The sequence below is a fragment of the Topomyia yanbarensis genome, chromosome 1 (assembly GCF_030247195.1).
Source record: "Topomyia yanbarensis strain Yona2022 chromosome 1, ASM3024719v1, whole genome shotgun sequence".
Lineage (NCBI taxonomy): Eukaryota > Metazoa > Arthropoda > Insecta > Diptera > Culicidae > Topomyia > Topomyia yanbarensis.
Genome location: NC_080670.1, coordinates 11400334 through 11420396, shown reverse-complemented (window position 1 = coordinate 11420396; position 20063 = coordinate 11400334). Strand labels below are relative to the sequence as shown.

The 20063-nt window shown below is 39.8% G+C and overlaps 1 protein-coding gene across 4 annotated transcripts in view; it reads left to right on the top strand.

Annotated features, from left to right (window-relative positions):
- Nucleotides 1-706: 706 nt before the first annotated feature.
- LOC131676886 (protein phosphatase PP2A 55 kDa regulatory subunit) overlaps nucleotides 707-20063 on the top strand; it is a 94984-nt gene continuing 75627 nt past the window's right edge. Inside the window, exons 1-2 of one of the 4 annotated variants that reach the window (XM_058956265.1) lie at nucleotides 717-844; nucleotides 11047-11820. The gene's annotated coding sequence lies outside the window, so the exon portion shown is untranslated. Of the gene's footprint in view, nucleotides 845-10294; nucleotides 10403-10480; nucleotides 11821-20063 lie in introns of those variants that run through there. The other 3 variants (XM_058956263.1, XM_058956264.1, XM_058956266.1) reach the window with 3 other exon arrangements.

Below are 20063 nucleotides of genomic sequence, written 5' to 3'. Positions count from 1 at the left end.
TATGTCTGAGTTATGCCAGGGTTTTGCTCGGTTCCTGTCAAAATTTACCAGAAAACGCGAGCGAAACCGAGTTCGCCCTAGCTCAACTAACCCGACAGGATACGTGCAGAAATCTGACAGGGTTGCCAAACCAAGACTTACAGAAATCTAGCAGAGCGGTCTCTGCCAGAAAATTTGCTCACTGGGCCCCCTCTAATATCATGAAATGCCACATTTTGTCATACCCCTACCCCCTGACAGCGTTGCATAATTTATGAATGGTCTCTAATCTATAAAGTTCTGGGGTTTAAATGCTTGACCAACGAAATCCAAATTGCTACGGATAAAATTTTATAGATGCAAGAACTAAGGCTTGCTTTTCATCCATTCCACCACTTTTGATTCGCGTAAAATACAGTCATAATCAGTATACTAATTCAAGCTTTTTCCACTCTTATACTTTGGTAAACAGTGTCTACCATTAAAGCATAAAACATCCGTTTTGCACCCACGAATATTTAGGCGTTAGAAAATTGTTACATATGTACATCTTCAGCTGACGGTGTAATGTGCACAGTTCTATTTACTTCTCAATCGACTGTAAGAGCACGAGAGAGAGAGATAAAAAGTGGGAGAGCTTTTTTAACAGATAGTTTGCCGATTCCGAAGGATGTGTTTTGATAAAGATGTTTTCCGCTGAATTTGCATCAGTTTCATTCGATGCTCGAAGTCGGAATCGGATCAGATTAATCATGAGGAACGTGTGTCGATTATCGCTCGCGTTAGCGTCAACCTGTTAGTGAGTCAATAGACGTTTCGACTACGTTATTTTGACATCGAGGCAGGCGTGTTGCGAGTGTTTACGGTATGAAAAAAAAAATCAAAGGCAAATGTTGATATGCTAGGGCGAAAGAAACGTTCGTTGGGTGGATGCTGGACACGTACCCTGAGGTGAAAAGCTTGCAAGCAATTAGTGAATTAATGCTGAAAATTATAACGAGACGGAAGATGAGGTCTATTTTTGGATAACTCCTTCCAGGAATACAGAATCTTCGGTAGGACCGTTCGTTAGTTTCATTATCTGGTGTATGCATCTGGTTTCGTCGTGCGTATATGGTAATGCGCCATCGAATCTGGCGGTTGATATTATTTATTCAGTTCAATTAATCGGAACCCCATAGGAAGCTTTGGAGCCATTTGGCTAGCGGGAACAAGTAGTTTCGTTTGAAAGTACAGTCTAGTAACAATCGACAGCTAGTGAATTCAGCACTGCAATTATTATTACAGAGGACATGTCCTTAAACTTAAATATTCAGATAGGAGCCGTTTTGAATTCAGAAACTTGTCTAATTTGCAGATCCTTCTAAGAGAAACCGAATAAGATTGTCTGGTTTCCGGAGAATCCAGAGTTCCGGGAGTTTATTGCAGTACTGGGATACAATTAGTGAATTTCAATAAAATCCTTGCCATATGGGTATCAACATTCTTGGAATTGTCTCAAAAGACCTTTGTATTCAAGTCTCAAGTGGCAGCTCGCTTCTGTGAATATGTCGAAGAGTCATATCGCTTAAAGCTTACTCGAGATACAAGAAACAAAACACTCATATTCAACAGCAGCTCACATCAGAGCAACAGACAACCGTTGCCAGAAGGTAAATAACGGCTACAATTCATAGGGTACGCCCATGACTGATCCCTGTCATAGATGTACGTTGTATTTTGTGTATTTCTCGCGACATGTTTGTCCGCTTGCGTTAGCCTGCATGCAACAGGATACGCACGTTATCCCTCGTCTGTGCACACTACACAACAAAACAGTACATCAGGCATGGCGTTTCCCTTTTCAGTGGAACTATTTTTAGATTTATTTGCTTTGTGAAATGGTAGTAACTTTCCATTCAATTCCCACCCCCCACAATACTATCGGGGAAAATATACCATTTTGTCCATTGTTTTGCTCTTCGCTGGCAGACTGTCTGTCACTTGAAAACGAATCAATGTCTTATGCATATTTCATTGAGCCACTGAGGTCGATGGCTTCAATTTGTTAATCGTTTGCTTTTTGACTTTCGCTTAGAATTTAAAACTGGCTCTTGTTTAATACTATCGGTCTTACTGGACTATGGATTTAGCCATATGGGTTAGTATATTGAACAATTAACATAGCAAACAGGGATGCCAAGTGTTTTTCCAGAAGATCTGTAATATTTTTTGAAAAAATTGGAATTATCTGGATGGCCAATTTTTTGAGGAAGTTCCATCATTCGAGGAAGTTCCATCCAGCTGTATTTGAACATTTTTGTTGGTTGTCAAACAAATATGTCTCGATTTACTGAAAATTCTGTAGTTGCACCCATTCGTAATTCAAATGCCTAATTGTCAGCATAGAGAATCCGTGAAATAGATTGAATTTTAATTTCTGAGGTTTCAGCATTTTGGATTGCCGGAAATTCCAGCTGGTGAAAACTCGAAAAATTTAGTTGACTTACAGCGAATAAACTTTGATATGTGGCGTTTCTAGCTATTGTCAAATAGTGGTTTAAAAATTAACGAAGCCTTCTTGCATTTTATTTTGTTATTTTTCATATTGTCTGGATAAGTCTGGACAAAATCTCTGAAATCTGGATCAGACAAAAATAAATATGAATGTCTGGACGACGTTTAAAAATCTGGAAGAATCTAGATTAATCTGGAAGATCCCTGCCAGCAAAGGTTAGCATCTTTGACAGTTAACCTAGAAGATGCAAAACCTGCTAATTTTTTTTATAAAACAAGCTTTATTGAACATTTTATGTAAAATAAAAGGAAACCCAGTTCGTCAACAAATCTATAATAATAACTGCATCGGAAAACAGCAAAACAGCACATGATTTAAATACCCAATTATAAGATATAGAATACTGTAAAATCCGGACACGTCCTTTCGTAATAGAAACCTTTCAAATAAAAATGAGATAAAATATAATGAAAGGTAAAAATCACAATAAAGGTCAATTTTAGATAGACGACGAGTCTAATTCTTCGCTTGGGTCAAGCAAATAACCTAACCCCCAAAATAGGGCTGAAATATGGAATGTCTAAGATATGACATTGTGAAAGTTGGAAACAAGCTGATTACAATCTCTCCCATTCTTTGTACGAACACTCGTCGGACGGAATGAGGAAGACGAAACAGACTTTTTTTCTGCTACTTCGTTTCAAAGACGATTCCCAAGGACACATCCTAGCACTGTGTGTGGTAAGCTGTTCTCATCCCCCATCTCCATGAAAGTCATTCCATATTTTTGCCGGCGAATGCTTAGTACATACAACATCGCCACTTTAGATTTTCCAAGCGAGGAGCAATGAAGACATCATGGAATGTCAGCTAGAAATGAAAGTGGATCAGAAGAGCGCTTTCAAGGACAAACTGCAGAAGAACACCCAAACTATGAGCTGGAGATGGACTTCGGAATGTGCCCTATCTCGCACAATCTAGCCGTGGGAACCAGCTACCATTAATGGACGTCTTCTATGATTGAATAAATTAGTATAAAATATTTTTGTAAGCGTTAATTCGCCAGTATATTTCAAACTAGATTCGTATTATTTATCTGATCAGCTATCAATTGGGTCATTAAATGAAGTGTATTTTTTATTTAATTTCCTCGATTGTCAAATGCTCAATTGTAGCAATAAATAGTGCAAACATTGAAACATCATTTTTATTTGAATTTTGAGTAAATTTAAATTTAAGGAAAACGATATTACTTGAGTGGTTTTTGCCACATGGGTTTACATTGGAGCAAAAAATGTAAACAGTTCTTCACCAGAGAATGCATTCAAGCACAGAGAACAGACATCCATGATCGAACAAAAATATTTAAAAAACGTGTGTAAACATTTGAATTAATATACGATAAACACTAGCGCTGCCACACCAACCTATCCCAACTATCCGTCAAATCCATTCCGGAACCGTTTCGAAATCCTGAATGGATGCAGTATGGAATCTTGCTCAAAGAATACAACCGATTCCGACTCTATCGGTTGATGCATTTGAGCTGGAATTCATGCTGGAAGTCCGAACCGGTTCCGGACTAGTTTGACTGGGTAGAGGAATAACCGCTGTCAATTCTGTCGAACTCAGCCACAAAACACATGACGACAGTAGCGCACCTGTTTTGGATATCCCAACTACCTTCGAAACCGTTAGAGACTTTACACAAGTTGAATGCTGAAGATGGACGTCTGTTCTCTGTGGTAGGACGTTTGTTGAACAAACTTTTCTGCGAGGGAGTGCAAAGTTGATGCAAAAATGGAAATCAAATGCATTTTTTCTAATTTGATGCATCAATAACAGTTATCCCGGCAAAATAATAGGGATCAAGGCAATTGAATTTCAATAAAATTATGGAAAAAAAATTAAAAAAAAGAAGAGGAAAAAAAGCTGTAAATAAATAAAAAGAGATTGACAAAAATAAAAGATGAGTCAATTGGCGATCGAATATAGTGAAATTATCCAAGCAGTTTTCGCATAATCCAGAATCACTCTTAAAGTAGAACATTCTATATATCGTATCATCCGTGTTCGGTTGGCACGTGCCAGTGCCGACAAAAGAGCAACCAACCAGAAACAGCCTCCTAGGATGCCGGAATGTTACGGTCCGGCAAAAGCGTTTCGTTCGAAATTTCTGTTTTTTTTTTGCTTCTATCATTACATACTTGACGTCGGTTTATATTGATGCGATGATGTAATAATAAATACCGGAAGCCATGCGAAAAGCTGTTGCCACATTCCATCGATCGGCGACCGACGTCTGCATGCCGGCGGGCACAGACTGGGCTGATGATGCGTGCGGTGGTGAGCGGACGGTGGGAAAAAATGGCTCGAACGTGATTTATTATGAAAGGGCGGGCGTTACGGCTGGCTGAGCAGAGAATGGCACCCTCCTACGCTTTAGAGAACATAAAACAGATAATACATCAATCGACATCGTGAGAAAAAAATCTCTAGCACATTTTTTATAAGCTTCTCGCCAACGAAGAATTTAAAGTTGTTTGTTTGTTTCCTAATTCTTAGAGCACTATAAGTAGAGTGGGGACAAAAAGAATTTAACGTTTCCAAACGAGCGTAAATTTTATCTATCCAAACGAGCAGAGCTTCTTATTTTGGAACTACGGGAACGAAGTATTGTGATCTTGATAAATAACGATAAAATTTTTGCGAGCAATTTTGATCACTAGACTGAATATTATTCTGGTTCAAATGTTTATTCTTTTAACCCTCCGAAGTCGCGCTGATGGCCCATTGAACGAGCAGCCGCTGGTGCCCTAAGACGATTTCGCTAGATTTTCAGAGCAACGTGCACTCAGTGCACTAGCGCGACTTCCGGAAGGTTAAATAAAAAGCACAGAGAACAGACGTCCATCTTCAGCATTCAACTTGCGTAAAATCTCTAACGGTTTCGAAGGTAGTAGGGATATCCAAACCAGGTGCGCTACTGTCGTCATGTTTTTTTTGTGGCTGACTTCGACAGAATTGACAGCGGTTATTCCTCTACCCAGTCAAACTGGTCCGGAACCGGTTCCGACTTCCAGCATGAATTCCAGCTCAAATGCATCAACCGATAGAGTCGGAATCGGTTGTTTTCTTTGAGCAAGAATCCAACTGGATCCATTCAGGATATTGAACCGGTTCCGGAATGGATTTGACGGATAGTTGGGATAGGTTGGTGTGGCGGCGCTAGTGTTTATCGTATATTAATTCAAATGTTTACACACGTTTTTTTTAAATATTTTTGTTTGATCATGGATGTCTGTTCTCTGTGTAAAAAGTATGTTCATTACCAATCTACTGCTGGAGTTTTTGGATACTTTGATCCAATCGTTTCATGATTCCTGATATTAGCGGTAGCGCATGCACCGACTGCATATGGGGTACGTGCCATTTGAGCCAATATATTCTGATTCTTGATTCTTTAGCTACTGTTGAAATTTTCTCGAGCTCCTGCTGTTGCCCTTTGTTAATTTTCTTACCCTCGGCATCGTGTCTCGGCAGACAGCTTTTATGCTGAGTATTTAACAATTTCTGCTTTATGTCTTGTTTTATCTCTGAGCAGCTTCATGTAGGAGATCAGTTTGTTTTGCTCTAAAACTACTTCACATGACAATACTTTACGCCCTCCAAGAATGATTGGTTTCAAAATTGTCCAAAGAAGGACGTTCGTTGGACCAACGTTGGACGACGTCCAAGAACCGTTCAACAGACGTGCATCATAGGAAGTAAACTGTTAATTTTTTGGACGTCTCAGTTGGCCTAGGGCTTTTTCACACTACTACTACTCTCTAAGAACGTTTGGTTTCAAAACCGTCCGATAAAGGACGTACGTTGGACCAATGTTGGACGACGTCCAAATAACCGTTCAACAGACGTCCTTCGTTGGACCCGTGTTAAACAATTTTGAAACAATTTTTTGGACGTCTCGCAACGGCAAAAAAGGCAACAACCGTTTCCCAGTAAGATCAGCTGGAAGATGAGCTGGAACCCAGTATAGTTTAGCCGGAATTCTGTTTAGCTCTAGTTAGTATTCCGGCTGCAGTAACACAACTGATTCTAACTAGAATTGGTTATGTCAGTGGAGCCGGAATACGAACTAGAACCAGCCAGCATTCCGGTTCATTTTCCGGGTGAACTTAACTAGGAACCCACTGAGGAGCCCAAAAAATGGTTTCGAAATCGTTCAACACGGGTCCTACGATGGACCTCTGTTGAACGGTTATTTGGAACTCGTCCTACGATGGTCCGACGAACGTCCTTCATTGGACGATTTTGAAATCAACTGTTCTTAGAGGGAAGTAGTGGGAAAAACCCCTACAGTATTGACATGTCCAGATCGAGCGAAGTAGTTTTCGAGTAAAAGAAACCTGTCACGTGCCGTATTTCAAAATAACAACAAGCAAATCACATGCGTCTTTATATTCAAACGTTCGTCAGGAATAAAAATAATACATAGGCGCCGTTTTTATTGCCTATATTATTATTGCGTTTTAAGGATGGTATATGTTTATTTTACTAAGAAATATTAAGCTGGATATCATCTAATCTATTACGATGAAGTTATGAAATAATGAATTAATAATACATGAGCATTCTATTTTATTGCTCACTCACTGTCGTGTTTCAACGAAATTCAGGAACGGGGTAATATTTTTTGCTTGCAGTTGGATCAATAGTCGAATAAATACAGGTTAAGCAACACGGTAATTTTCGTATGAATACTCAAACGATAGATCTCCTAAATTCACGGCAGCCGGCTTTCCAGAGCAATTATGTCTAAACTTCAATATTTTTCCATGGTGTATTCGGACACTCATTGAGTCTCATGGTGGTCAGGCGCCCAGAAATTTTGAACATCTTAAATCGCGCGCTTGTCAGAATATTTTTTATTCGAACCATTATTGCTATTAAAAATCGGGCCCATATTATTGGCTCGAATCAAAACTCGTCGAAATGTTAATTGACGATAGGTTCATCCGGAGTGTTCGCTACCGCTCAGTCGGACTTAAACTAGGGATAGCCCCTATGTTTGAGTAAGCCGGGCAAACCAGTGGGTCACAGGTTCGCTTGCTTCCGACGGCGGGTCGGTGGCCACCTCGTCCGGCGGATCCACAGCGGCTTTGCGCCGCTTCGGTTCCTAGGCCTCGGTTATGCGGCTAAGCCGCATTGAAATGGTACCCCTTGAACATTCTAACTTGAATCGGTCACCGGAGCCGGAATACGAATTAGAACCAGCCAGCATTCCGGCTGAGTTAAACTGGGAAGTTTAGTAAAATTTAATCTGGAAATAATTTTTTTTGACAACGCTCCAGCACTCCGTTGATTTCACCACCTGGGCGCCAGGTTGACGATATGAAATGAACTTTGTTTACTTTCGACAAGTTTTGATTCGAGCCAACAACATCCAGCCTTAAAAATCACAGAAGAAGAAAAGAGACGGGAAGGAAAGTATGCTAACTATGCATATTTTTGTTTCTCCGTGTACAGACACTTTATACACAGACTAGAGAGGTGTCAAAAATGCAGCAAAACGGACTGTTAACAACTGTAGCCAAACGAGCATCAGGGTATTGTGAGGGGAAGTAAAGAGGGAAGCCCATACAAAGCTTATGGGAACTTCCGTGATGCTAGCAAATATTCATGGTTGCTAGTTTTACTGTTTTCGTCTCCGCAGGTCTGTGCATAAAGTGTCTGTAGTTTCGACTCTTCTATAAAATCTAATCTAATCTAGTTTGAGTATTCAAGACCATTCTCTAGAAATTGCTTCAGTTAGAAGATTTTTTGATCCGAACAAGTTATGTGCAGCACAAAAATCAACATATTGGCAACAATGTCGTTGTTACTTTCAACAGTGGTCAATAAAATAAGAGGTTTTTTGGTTTCGAAAAAGAACCCAGTTGGCGTTCTCTGTCCTAGATTTGATCAACAAACTCCAAACATTTCTAACTAGGCCGACTATCACTATTGTCGGAATAGGGTCGACTAACAAGATAAAAAATTAGTGTGGAAAACAATGAGGCAATAAGTATTTTGTTTTAACTGCTGTATATAGTATACAGTTAGTTCCTATATCTGCTTCCATGTTCGCCTGCGATACGGATGAGTTTGGTTGTTGCATTTTTGTTGCAATTCTGAACGGGTTCCGGAATGGGTTTAACTGGATGGCAGTAATCCACCACGTTTCCAGCAAATAGAAACCCATTCAAAACCGCAAGGCAAAATTTTCTGTCAGAAACGGGTGTTTTGGAAGTTTAGCCAGCTAAACCTCACTAGAACGTGTCTGGCAGAGTTTCCCCCAAGGTTCCAACAAAGAAAAAAAAATTGTTAGCAAATTTCGCCTGTCAACGAAAAAAAATATTTCATTATTCTGACAGTTTGGAGAGATTACGATGGAAAGTCTTACATCATCAAAATCCAACACAACGTCCCGTGCCAAAATAATTCCAGTTCTTTCAAAATACAACATATTTTTTTAAATTAATAGAAATAAATTTTCCCGTCGGAATTAGATCATGATGATTTGTTTCCTGATTTCTCACGTTCTAAGTTCGACAAATTAGATTTTTTCTGTAGACTTTTTCCGCTACGGATTTTTGCAAAGGGTGTACGGTCGCCTTTAATAGAAACGCATTTAGTAAACCACTTGTCAGTTTGTAAGCTGAATTTATTTTTTAAAATTTACAATTGAAAGAGTGCCCGAGGTTTATAACTATTTTTTGATTTTGATTATAGAGGTTTTAACCTTAGGGTCATTCGCCTCTTCGGACTAAAGAAATTTCTTTTGGAAAAATCTAACCCTATGTGCGGGGTTTGGAATCGAACCCAGGTGAGCTGCGTACAAGGCAATCGATTTACCAACTACGCTATGCCCTTCCCCCGGTTTATAACTAATATGAGTGTGCTTATATTATGTCCTTGACTTTACACATTACTAGTGTATTTTATGAGCTAAAATTCATTCTCTGATGGTATTGTTCGCTCGTGAAAATTGTTGTACTTTTAGAGTCAACCGTGGTAGCGTCTTGTTCACTCACGCAAAACGTATAGCGAAATTCATAAGATTTATCTTATGATGCATAGAAAAGTAACAAAACTATGTTTTCATAAGAATGATATGAAAAACGTACGACTTTTATGATTAGCTCAACATTCTATACGGTATTGCATATGCCAGTTGTTTGAATTTCATGAGTATCTTATGATTCTCATAAACAAAAGAGAAATGTATGATATTGTCTTATGATAAATCAAAGATGCCTTATGGAACATGAAATCATAGCAAACCGATTTGACAAAATAAATGCCGTTTCATAAGATAATCTTATGATTTCCGCACGTGCTACTTGTGGCTAAAAATTATACGATATTCCTATGAAATTCGATGTATTTTTTGCCTGAGTGTTATATTGCATTTTCCTGATATTGGACAACGAAAAATTTGCACTACGGTATGCTCTCCCTATATTTTCCCGGCTACTGTTTCGATCTTCGGAGGCTATCCTTACTCGATAGCATAATTAAGAACAACTTTAATCGACTATGCGTCTCCACCATATGCAAGTCCATATGATTTCGCCCACACACAAGCAGACGAGACGATGAAAGCATAAACATGAGTAAATAGGTAAGGACTCTCGCGGAAACGATTCCGGTCGACTCTCATTCGCTCTTTCTCACTCGTTTACGTTTACGTACATATTCGACAATCGTTCGCGAAAAGCAGCGTGCATTCGTACTCTCCCCAACTCTCCTGGTCATACGCAAGAAGCACCATGCTGGCGATGATGTGAGCCCAGTGGCAGTCGATAGTACACACAACAGCGGTGTTCCTGCTATTTTATCACGCTCGGTGGATAGTGAATTTAAATCTATGGGAAATTTCTCGTACTAGAAAATATTTAATATGCAGTGTTTTAGCCGAATAGTGTCATATTTATCGGATATTGTTTAATCTGATTACAGCAATAAAGAGACACACGAAGCAAGAAAGAGAGAGAGGAGATATCAAATAATCCGCACACTTGCGCTTGCTTTGATTGATGACCGGACAATTGCGGTTGTCGTGAATGAAGATTATGTTTACCCGAGAGACAGGCGAAATAACAATCGGAGTCTGTGTACAGTAAGCAAGAATGTGATTATAAACGAGAACGGAATACATACACATAGTTTTGGAGGACAGCTGCGTCAGGAGAGTGGTACACAACAGTGGTGTTCTATTAATAACATGCGTCACGGTGGCACGCAGCAGTTATTGGGAGGCGGAAAAATCATCCCATCACGGATAATTTAGTATAGGTTTCGTACAAGTGACAGCGGTGACGATGCGTCGTTGGATTACCGTGCCGTTAGTGTAGTCATAATTGGATTAAAGGTTTTAAGTGTTTATTTCACATGTTCTGCTAGCTGCTACACACAGAAAATTGACGACAACAAGAGTGTTGGACTGAACCTTAGATTATTAGTGCCATTTCTATATCGCGATACATTGTTACAACTGTTGAAGGTTGCTGCGTTTTTTTTTATAGCATGATGTTATGTTTCACCGTCGAAGCCTACTGAGAAGAGGAAGAGTGATGGAAGCGCCGAACCGAAGCTTTTTAGGAAGATAGTGTTAATTATATTTGTTTTAAATTACGTTTGCCGTCATAATTGCTGCTGAGCTGTCATCAATCTACGGGCCCTGTACCTACTAGTCTTTAGTCGTCTGAATGAAGTCGGCGGAAAAGGTACTCGCTGATAACACATAAAGTGCGCTAAGGTCAGCAGAAAAAGAAGATACGCTAAGTCTGCTGGATGGCAGCGTGCGTTCGTTGATGCGTAGGTGAAGTGGAAAAATGGTGGTTATTTTGTTGATTCATTGATTTAGTAGAATATCACACAAGTTGATCGCTGTGCAAACAGATCGAAGTGAAAACAATTTTGCAAATCGTGACTCAGTGTTCCGTTTTCAGTCATATTGACTGTTACAACAATAATAGCAGTGTCATATTCATCACAGCGCCTTCTAGTGCTAGGTATCCGTATCGAGAACCACCAGCGAAAAGTCCACGTGGGCAATGAGAAAATTTTGAAAGTACACAAAAACATCTTGCTGTTTTTCAATCCGGGCTATCTGTGCAAGTATCATCGTGAAGTATCTATTAGCGCCTGCTGTGGTTTTCATTCACTGTAAACACAAAGTACGAAACGAAAGCGGGAAAATCCTCGGAAACACAAGCGCCAGTCATCGCGCAAGTGGAATTATTTTTACATCGCTTTTCTTTTCTTTTGTGGTGGCGGCGTGGTTTTGCATTAAAAAGGTAAGCACATCGTCTATGAAATTAAACAAGCAAAGTAGGTTAAGAAGCACCCCTTCCGCCATGACACGTGCCACCGCGCGGAATCGTTTCCATACGACAAAGTTTACTTCTCACCTTCACTTGATCAATGCTTCTCACATGAATTATGGTGATCCGACGGCTGGTTAGTTCCGTCACGTGAAAGCCAAAACTGACAAACAGATATTGGAGTTCTCGACTACCTTAACAGTTGTTGACAAAACTTTGTTTACTGTTGTGATTTGTGCTTGGCCAATGGTGGTTTGTCCAGAATTGAGTCATTAAGCCTTATAGTGTTTTTGATCTTTTCCGAGGCAGCTGTCGTTAAAGATTCGTTATCGAACTATTTCTCGCTTTTTTGTACGTGAAATGAAAAATGTAAAATTTCATAACCTTGACTCCTATCCTTTGACTGGGTGAATTTTTAAAGATGCTAATTTATGTGACTAAAACCATTGTCAAGTAAGACTGATAGTGTCAAGGACGTGTTTACATTAAGGTAGAAATTCATTTAAAAATCCGTCTGATATTTTAAATGAATTTAAATGTATGTATTTTGCTACAAATCGAAATAAAATTCTATAGTTGTATAATAAAAGAAGACTAGTTCTTCATTCAATGAACATATTGCTCTTCAAAGTGGTTTTTGACAGTTGGCTTTAATACACTTGTCGACAGACAACATACTTTTATTTTATTACCCATTTGTCTGTGAACACCGAATCGCGATCACCTATAGTAAAACGTGTTTTCGATCTCTCCCCTCCTCCATCACTTGTGCGTGTTGGCGAGCAGCAGGACAACAATGCATGAATGCTACAGCTAACCCTGACCACTGAACGAGGCTCAAGAATAGGTCATCGGTGGCCTTCTCCCTGCACGTATATGGAACGATTGCGATCTGGCCTTACCGTCTGGTCTGTTGCGTGAGGTTGCGTTTTTAGTCCGACTCTTGAACACGGGGACTTTGATAAATCGACTACTATTATTAATCCCTATACAGTGTCGAACATAACGAGAAAATCCCTGACGGTATAAAAAAAGCCTCTTAGCGCATCCAATCACCTAGTCGTGATTAAGGTAAGGTCATCTAGCGGTGGGTTCAAATGCTGATGTGCCAATGGGCGTTAGCATGTTTGTATGGTTTTTAAAACTAATGCGAGGCGAACAGATGTGGCATTTTTACGAGAATGTCATCAAAACAAGAAATGGACCGCAAAATCTGTCACTTGACAGCGACTTCAAAGTCATGGAAATTTTGCATCCATTTTGCTCGTCATAGAACGTGTATTAATGGAATGCGACCAGGATTTCCAAAATTTGTTTGTTACAACTTCTATAATTTAAAAATCTGATATAATAAGAGATTTCACTGTTGGCTGGAAGCTCAAAAAAACTTTGGTTGTGCCAGATAAATCTGGAATAATGGTAACCTCGCTGGAATGTAACGTAAAATTCAGAATATCTGGAAAAATCTGGCAAAATTTTAAAAATCTGGCGAAATGTCTGGCTTGAACGAATGTCTGTTCAGTTGCGAAAAATCTGGAAGATTCCAGATAAATCTGGAACATTGGCAACGTTAGCCATCTATCAAACCAACAACTTTCCAAGATGGCCCCATTCAAACCAGTTTCAAAGATGAAAAATGAACTGAAATTATTAATACAGAACAGACACCCATGATCGAACAAATATGTTAAAAATAACTTGTGTAAACATTTGAATTAATATACGTTAAAACACTAGCGCCACCACATCTGCTATCCTAACCAACCGTCAAACCTAGAAAAACTCTAGAAAGAGAACTGCGGAGACTCCATTTCGGATCGATTGGATTCGCGTTTAGCTATCAAAAAACGAATCCAATCGAACATTGCCTATCCTTATAACATTGGACGTGTTGCCATACAATGCTGGGGCATACGTTGCCAAAAATGCTGTTTTTCTCTCCGCAGTTCTCTTACTAGAGTTTTTCTAGTTAAACCTATTCCAGACCCGGTTCGGAATCCTGAATGGACCCCACTGAGACATCCAAAAAATTGTTTCAAAATCGTTCAACACGGGTCCAACGATGGACGCCCTGTGAGCAAATTTTCTGGCAGAGACGGCTCTGCTAGATTTCTGTAAGTCTTGGTTTGCCAGCCCTGTCAGATTTCTGCGCGTATCCTGTCGGGTTAGTTGAGCTAGGGCGAACTCGGTTTCGCTCGCGTTTTCTGGCAAATTTTGACAAGAACCGAGCTAAACCCTGGCATAACTCGGACATAAACTGTGCAAAGATCCTGGCGATTCCTACCTGGTAGAATTTAGCACGAATCGAGCAAAACATCTAACAAAGATGTGGCAGGAAGCGTGCAGAGATCTTGACCGTACATTTCTGGCTCGATTCTGTATAAAAGTGAGCAGCATCGGTTGGTTTAACCGATTCTGTCAGAAACGGTTGTTGCATTTGAGCGAAATCGTTGCTAGAATTCTCGCACAAATATTGGTCCAACGAACGTCCTTCATTGGACGATTTTGAAACCAACCGTTCTTAGAGGTGATTCAGTAAGGATTCCAGCTCAAAGGAAACAACCGATTCCGACTCAATCGGTTGATGCATTTGAGCTGAAATCCATACTGAATCCACTCAGAATTCCGAACCGGTTCCAGAATGATTTGACTGGGTAGAAACCGGGCCCATATTATTGGCTCGAATCAAAACTCGTCGAAATGTCAATTGATAGGTTCATCCGGAGTGTTCATTTGTGTTTACATTTTGCTAGCGTTGCCAATTTTATTTTGTGTCCACCACCCAATGTGGCTACGCCACATCGCTTTTGCGCGTGCTGCTTGACTTCGCTACCGCTCAGTCGGACTTAACCTGGGGATAGCCCCTATGTTTGAGTAAGCCAGGCAAACGAGTGGATCACAGGTTCGCTTGCTTCTGACGGCGCACAGTGGCTGGAGGCTGGCCAAAACCTCAAAAATTTATTTTTGAAATATTGATATTTTATATTTTTTCTAAATTTCTCATATATTGAATGATGTATATTCAAAATGTTATGATCATTGGATAAGAACACGATTTTTAACATGAGTTTAAACGTAGCAAAGTCCGGACTTTTTATTGATTTTCATTTCCGAAACCACCATTGCTCTGTTCACTTCAAATGCATGTTGCTCTTTTGATTTTGGTCCGATTTTAGCACAACTAGTTTCATTGTGTAGAGAAACGAAAGAACTTGGTTAGTGAATAAAATACATTTGGTAAATTTGCTTGGAACTATGACTTTTTAGTTTAAATATGTTTGAGGTGGTCAGATCAAAAATACTTTTTTCACTAATGTATTCTGTACAAATTTCGGAATCATTTCGGAACGGTCACATAGTATACATTCTATGGGAAATAAGCTCTACTTTTCGAATATCATGGTCTCGTTCTGCGCCTAGGTGCGCAAAAAGTTTTAAGGAGATTTTGAAGCTTTGTTGCTGATATGGAGGCGCATGGTGTTTTGTTTAAAATAGTTAGACAATCTACAGTAAACCAATATGTTATACATTGGATTTAAAGTAGTGTTCTTCATTTTTTATGATATTGCTGACAATGGTGAACAGTAACGGAAAATCTATCATGAAAACGGGATCATAGTTATAAGAAAGGTTCAATGACACTGTATGGAAAAATGCATTTAATATTTTACGACTTTTGACATCAAAAATGAGCTCAGCACCTCAAAATTAGCTTAAATTGTGATATTCAGCCAAATTAGGTAACATTTGAGGTTTTGTCCGACTTTTGTTTGAAGACCCGCCACTGTGCGGCGGGTCGGTGGCCACCTCGACCGGCGGATCCTCAGCGGATTTGCGCCGCTTCGGTTCCTAGGCCTCGGTTATGCGGCTAAGCCGCATCGAAATGGTACCCCTTAAACATTCTAACTAGAATCGGTTGTGTCACCGGAGCTGGAATACGAATTAGAACCAGCCAGCTTTCCGGCTGAGCTTAACTGGGAAGTTTAGTAAAATTTAATCTGGAAATTAGGGTTTTCTGGCAACGCTCCAGCACCCCGTTGAATTCTAACGATTTCACCACCTGGGCGCCAGGTTGACGATATGAAATGAACTTTGTTTACTTTCGACAAGTTTTGATTCGAGCCAACAACATCCAGCCGGTATAACCGCTGTCAATTCAGTCGAACTCAGCCACTGAAAAAACATGACGACAGTAGCGCACCTGGTGAAGATATCCCAACTACCTTAAAACGTTAGGGATTTTTACAAAAGAGATTATAACTACTAGAGCGAGCAAAGCGCTACTGTCTCCATGCATTCACGGACTGAAACATGGGGTCTCGCTCTAGCATATTGTATCCCATTACTTTGACAGGTGTATACCCGGGGAAATATGTGTCAAACTAATGGGCCTAGCATATGTAAGAGCGAGATGATAAATTTTTAGTGTTAACAGCGACATGCGACCTCTAGTAGTTATAACTTATAATCTCTTATTTTTACACAAGTGGCTACACATTTGCTCCGTCGATAAATTTAAATCTATAAGCACAACAGACAATTTGAAATTGTCAGAGAGGGAGATCAGGACGCGGCACAGATACACCAAACATTTTATTTTCCTGATGCCGTAATGTATACATGATGCATCATGGTTAGCTATTAGGATTATCCTGCTAAGTTGGGGTACAAAAGCCGGCGCTCAATGTCAATGTATATAGATATATGCAAAATGTTTGTTCAATGATTCATGACTTCAAGTTCACTTGGTCTCGGATTCGCGCCGAGTGTGAAGTGGAAATTTCCATATTCATATCCATCCATCCGAGGTGGACTTCGGTTCACTGGATAGCAAGCAAAAGTGTGAAACATTTTTTCTTCTTCTCCTTTTGCGCGAACAATATTTGCCGGACTGATCCTCTATAAATAGAACAATCGTCGGCTATGAGGTTTTACAAAACTGTTTAAAACATGGCATATTTTTGTTGTCGATCATTGACGGTCGGGTTCAAAAGGGTTCAACCGAGGAGGATAACGAAATTGTCTTTCAAGACTCTTACCAGCTAATCAATTCCAGTTAGTTAACCGAAGACTTGATTATTGAGAAAATTTATCCTTTACAGATTTTCAGTTTAATCGGTATGTGATAAGAAATGATCATTCTCTAACTTTGACCACAAACTAAAAGACATAACACACGAAAAAATTCTTCGTCCGCTTTAACAATCAAATTTTAGATATATATTTAGTTGAAACTGTTGGCCCACTAACATATGCAAAAGTATGCGGGGGATAGACCACCAGTGAAAAATTGTACCCAGGCCTGAAGGATAACCCACTAGCGAATAAGTATTGGGGACGGTGTATCTAATACCTCATAGTATTATGTCTGTTAGTCTGTGCTTTATCGATGCAGATTTGCGTGGCTAGCTACAATTCGTTGCAAAACTTCAAGGCTCATCGTCCTTTGGATGCAAAGTAAATTTGCTTTAGTCAACATAACCAACATTTCATTATCCCGCACAAAAGATCTCGTTTATCGACATACACCAATTTACTTCCGAGATCATAGTTCTATTACCCGATCAGTTTATTACGTGCTGAAAGATTAGCATAAACACGCATTTCGCGCGAACTTACTTAAACATTAATTAAATCAAACCTTATTGGTCACTGCGAAGGCCGCACCGCCACACATCAAGAGCAGCGATTGCGAGTAGTGATCACGCGTGTAACATCACACACTAGACAGAGATCGCAGCAGGCTGGCTGTTTGTTGCTGCTACAGTGCGCGCGGCTTCGTCCGTCTGTCTTCGTTCGATCTGAGAGTGTTAAATAATCTATACTCATGGAAATAGTAACCTACGCCGTTGAAAAATGTATAGCTAATTGTAATTATGTAGATAACCTCCAGTTCGGAATTAATTACGAGAAAAAGACTCGTTTTGGAACTGATCACTTGTAATTGACCTTTCCCGGCGGAACATGTTCGTAGATTTGTTGAAGTCTCTAAGATCAAAGCACAATTTTGCCTGAAAGTTATTTTTAGACCTGTATGATTGGAAAAGAAATCGCTTTTTAAAATATAAACGTATTAAAAATTATCTTTTTTGACTGTCAATTATTTATTCTTAGTATTTCGGCAATATTCAAAGGAGTATAGATTGAAAATTAATTAGTGAAACGGTGAGAATCAAAGTGATAATGAATATTGCAAAAAAATCGCCCAGCAGCAAAACTCGCACAGCTGGGATTCGCTCGATGGACTTTCCAACTAACGATCGAACTCGAATCTATTCTAAATGGATTCCAGCTCGAATTCAACAACCTATTCCGAAACCGGTTCAGCCAGAATCGCCCACCCACTGAAAAGTCCAAAAAATTGTTTCAAAATCGTCCAACACAGGTCGACATATGGGCGTTTGTTGAAGTTATGTAGACGTTGGTCTAACAAACCTGCTTCATTGGACGATTTTCAAACCAACCGTTCTTAGAGGGCAGTTAAACCAATTCCGGAACCTGTTCGGAATTCAAAATGGATTCCAGCTCAAATGCACTAACCGATTCCGCCTCAACCGATATCGGAATTGTTGCATTTGACCTAAAATCCATACAGACTGCATTCATGATTCCGAACCGTTTCCGGAATGGGTTCGACTGGGCGATCGAAATAAAATAACAATAAAATAGTAAGTAAACCCAGTTAAGGTGAAGCGATGCCAAAATCACAACAAAGGTTCGGTTAATTTCGGGTATGTTCGGGTTACGTCCAGCATCTGTGTGCGGCTAGAATGTACTATACCCAAGAGGGTGAATGTTTTGACGTTTCTTTGAAAAATGAGTGAAGCTAACATAAACTGGCTTTCTGGCTCGGCTAGTTGTCAAAAATGACAGCGAACGCGCTTTAAGCAACGTTCACATTGCTACGAGCCAATGTTAACTCGACCTGAAACTTTCCGAATGCAAACAAACTTCATTTCGATATGCTTAATTGGTACTCAGTATATAAAAGCGTTCGGAGAAGAAGCGATGCAAGAGAAAGCGTGAATTCTCATATATTGTTATTAATTACTTGTTTTGATTCCAACTTTTAAACAATGTTATACAGTTCATGTGAACAGACCTTGAACATTTGAAACGTAGCTAGCGCTACTGGCATTTGGTGGCAGCTTCAGGCAACAAAAAGTTTTCACGGGGCTGACTATACCGATAGGAGATGGCACGCATACAACCGTATCGTTCAGCAATCAGCAAACTGATTTTTGTATCACGTGTTTCATTTGTTTTGAAAAATAAAAAGGTACGAATTTCCCAAACCAATCAAAATTCCGCGAAGAGAACCTATTCATCTGCCTGTGCTAACATGCTTACATACAGTGATACAATTTCTAATGGCGATTTCGCTTGAACCTGAAACTGAGTCAGGTTCTAACCCCAATCGCTGTCAGTTCATATATTTTGACAGCAGTTGGGGTTAGGAACTGACTCAGTTTCGCCTCAAACAAAAACCACATAAGCAATCTTAGATATGACATTTAAGTTACAAACGATTTTGTCTTGCGCGCCAATTCAATGTTTTGATTTGACGATGAAATAAAAAGAAGAAGCAGAAACGACGGCAGCCATTTTAGCTGCCACCTTGTGACTCTATTCAGCATGTCCTTAAACCCATTCCGGAACCGGAACGGAATGGTTTGACCATGAAGGTAAACTTAAACCACAGAGAACAGACGTCCAAATCCAGCGTTACAGTTATGTAAAAATTGAAAACATTCGAATATAGTTGGGATATCATCACCAAGTGCGCTACTGTCATCATTTCGATTGGTGGGTGAGCTCGAGTGAATTGACAGCGGCTTACACAGACATTTCAAAATGACCGAAATAATTATATTCCAACCCACCCACTGAGAAGCCTAAAAAAATGTTTCAAAACCGTTCAACACGGACGTTTGTAGAACGATTATTTGAACGTCGTTCAACGTTGGTCCAATGAACTCCCTTTATTGGACGATTTTAAAACCAACGGTGATCAGCGAAAACCATTCCCGAACCGGTTCGAGATTCTGAGTGGAGTTTTAGAATCGGTTGTGTCACTATAGCCGCATTTCTAGCTAGAACCAGGCAGAATTATGGTTCGTTTCCAGACGATTTCTACTACCCTCTTAGAACGGTTGGTTTCAAAATCGTCCAATGAAGGACGTTCGTTGGACCAATCTGGACAACGTCCAAATAAC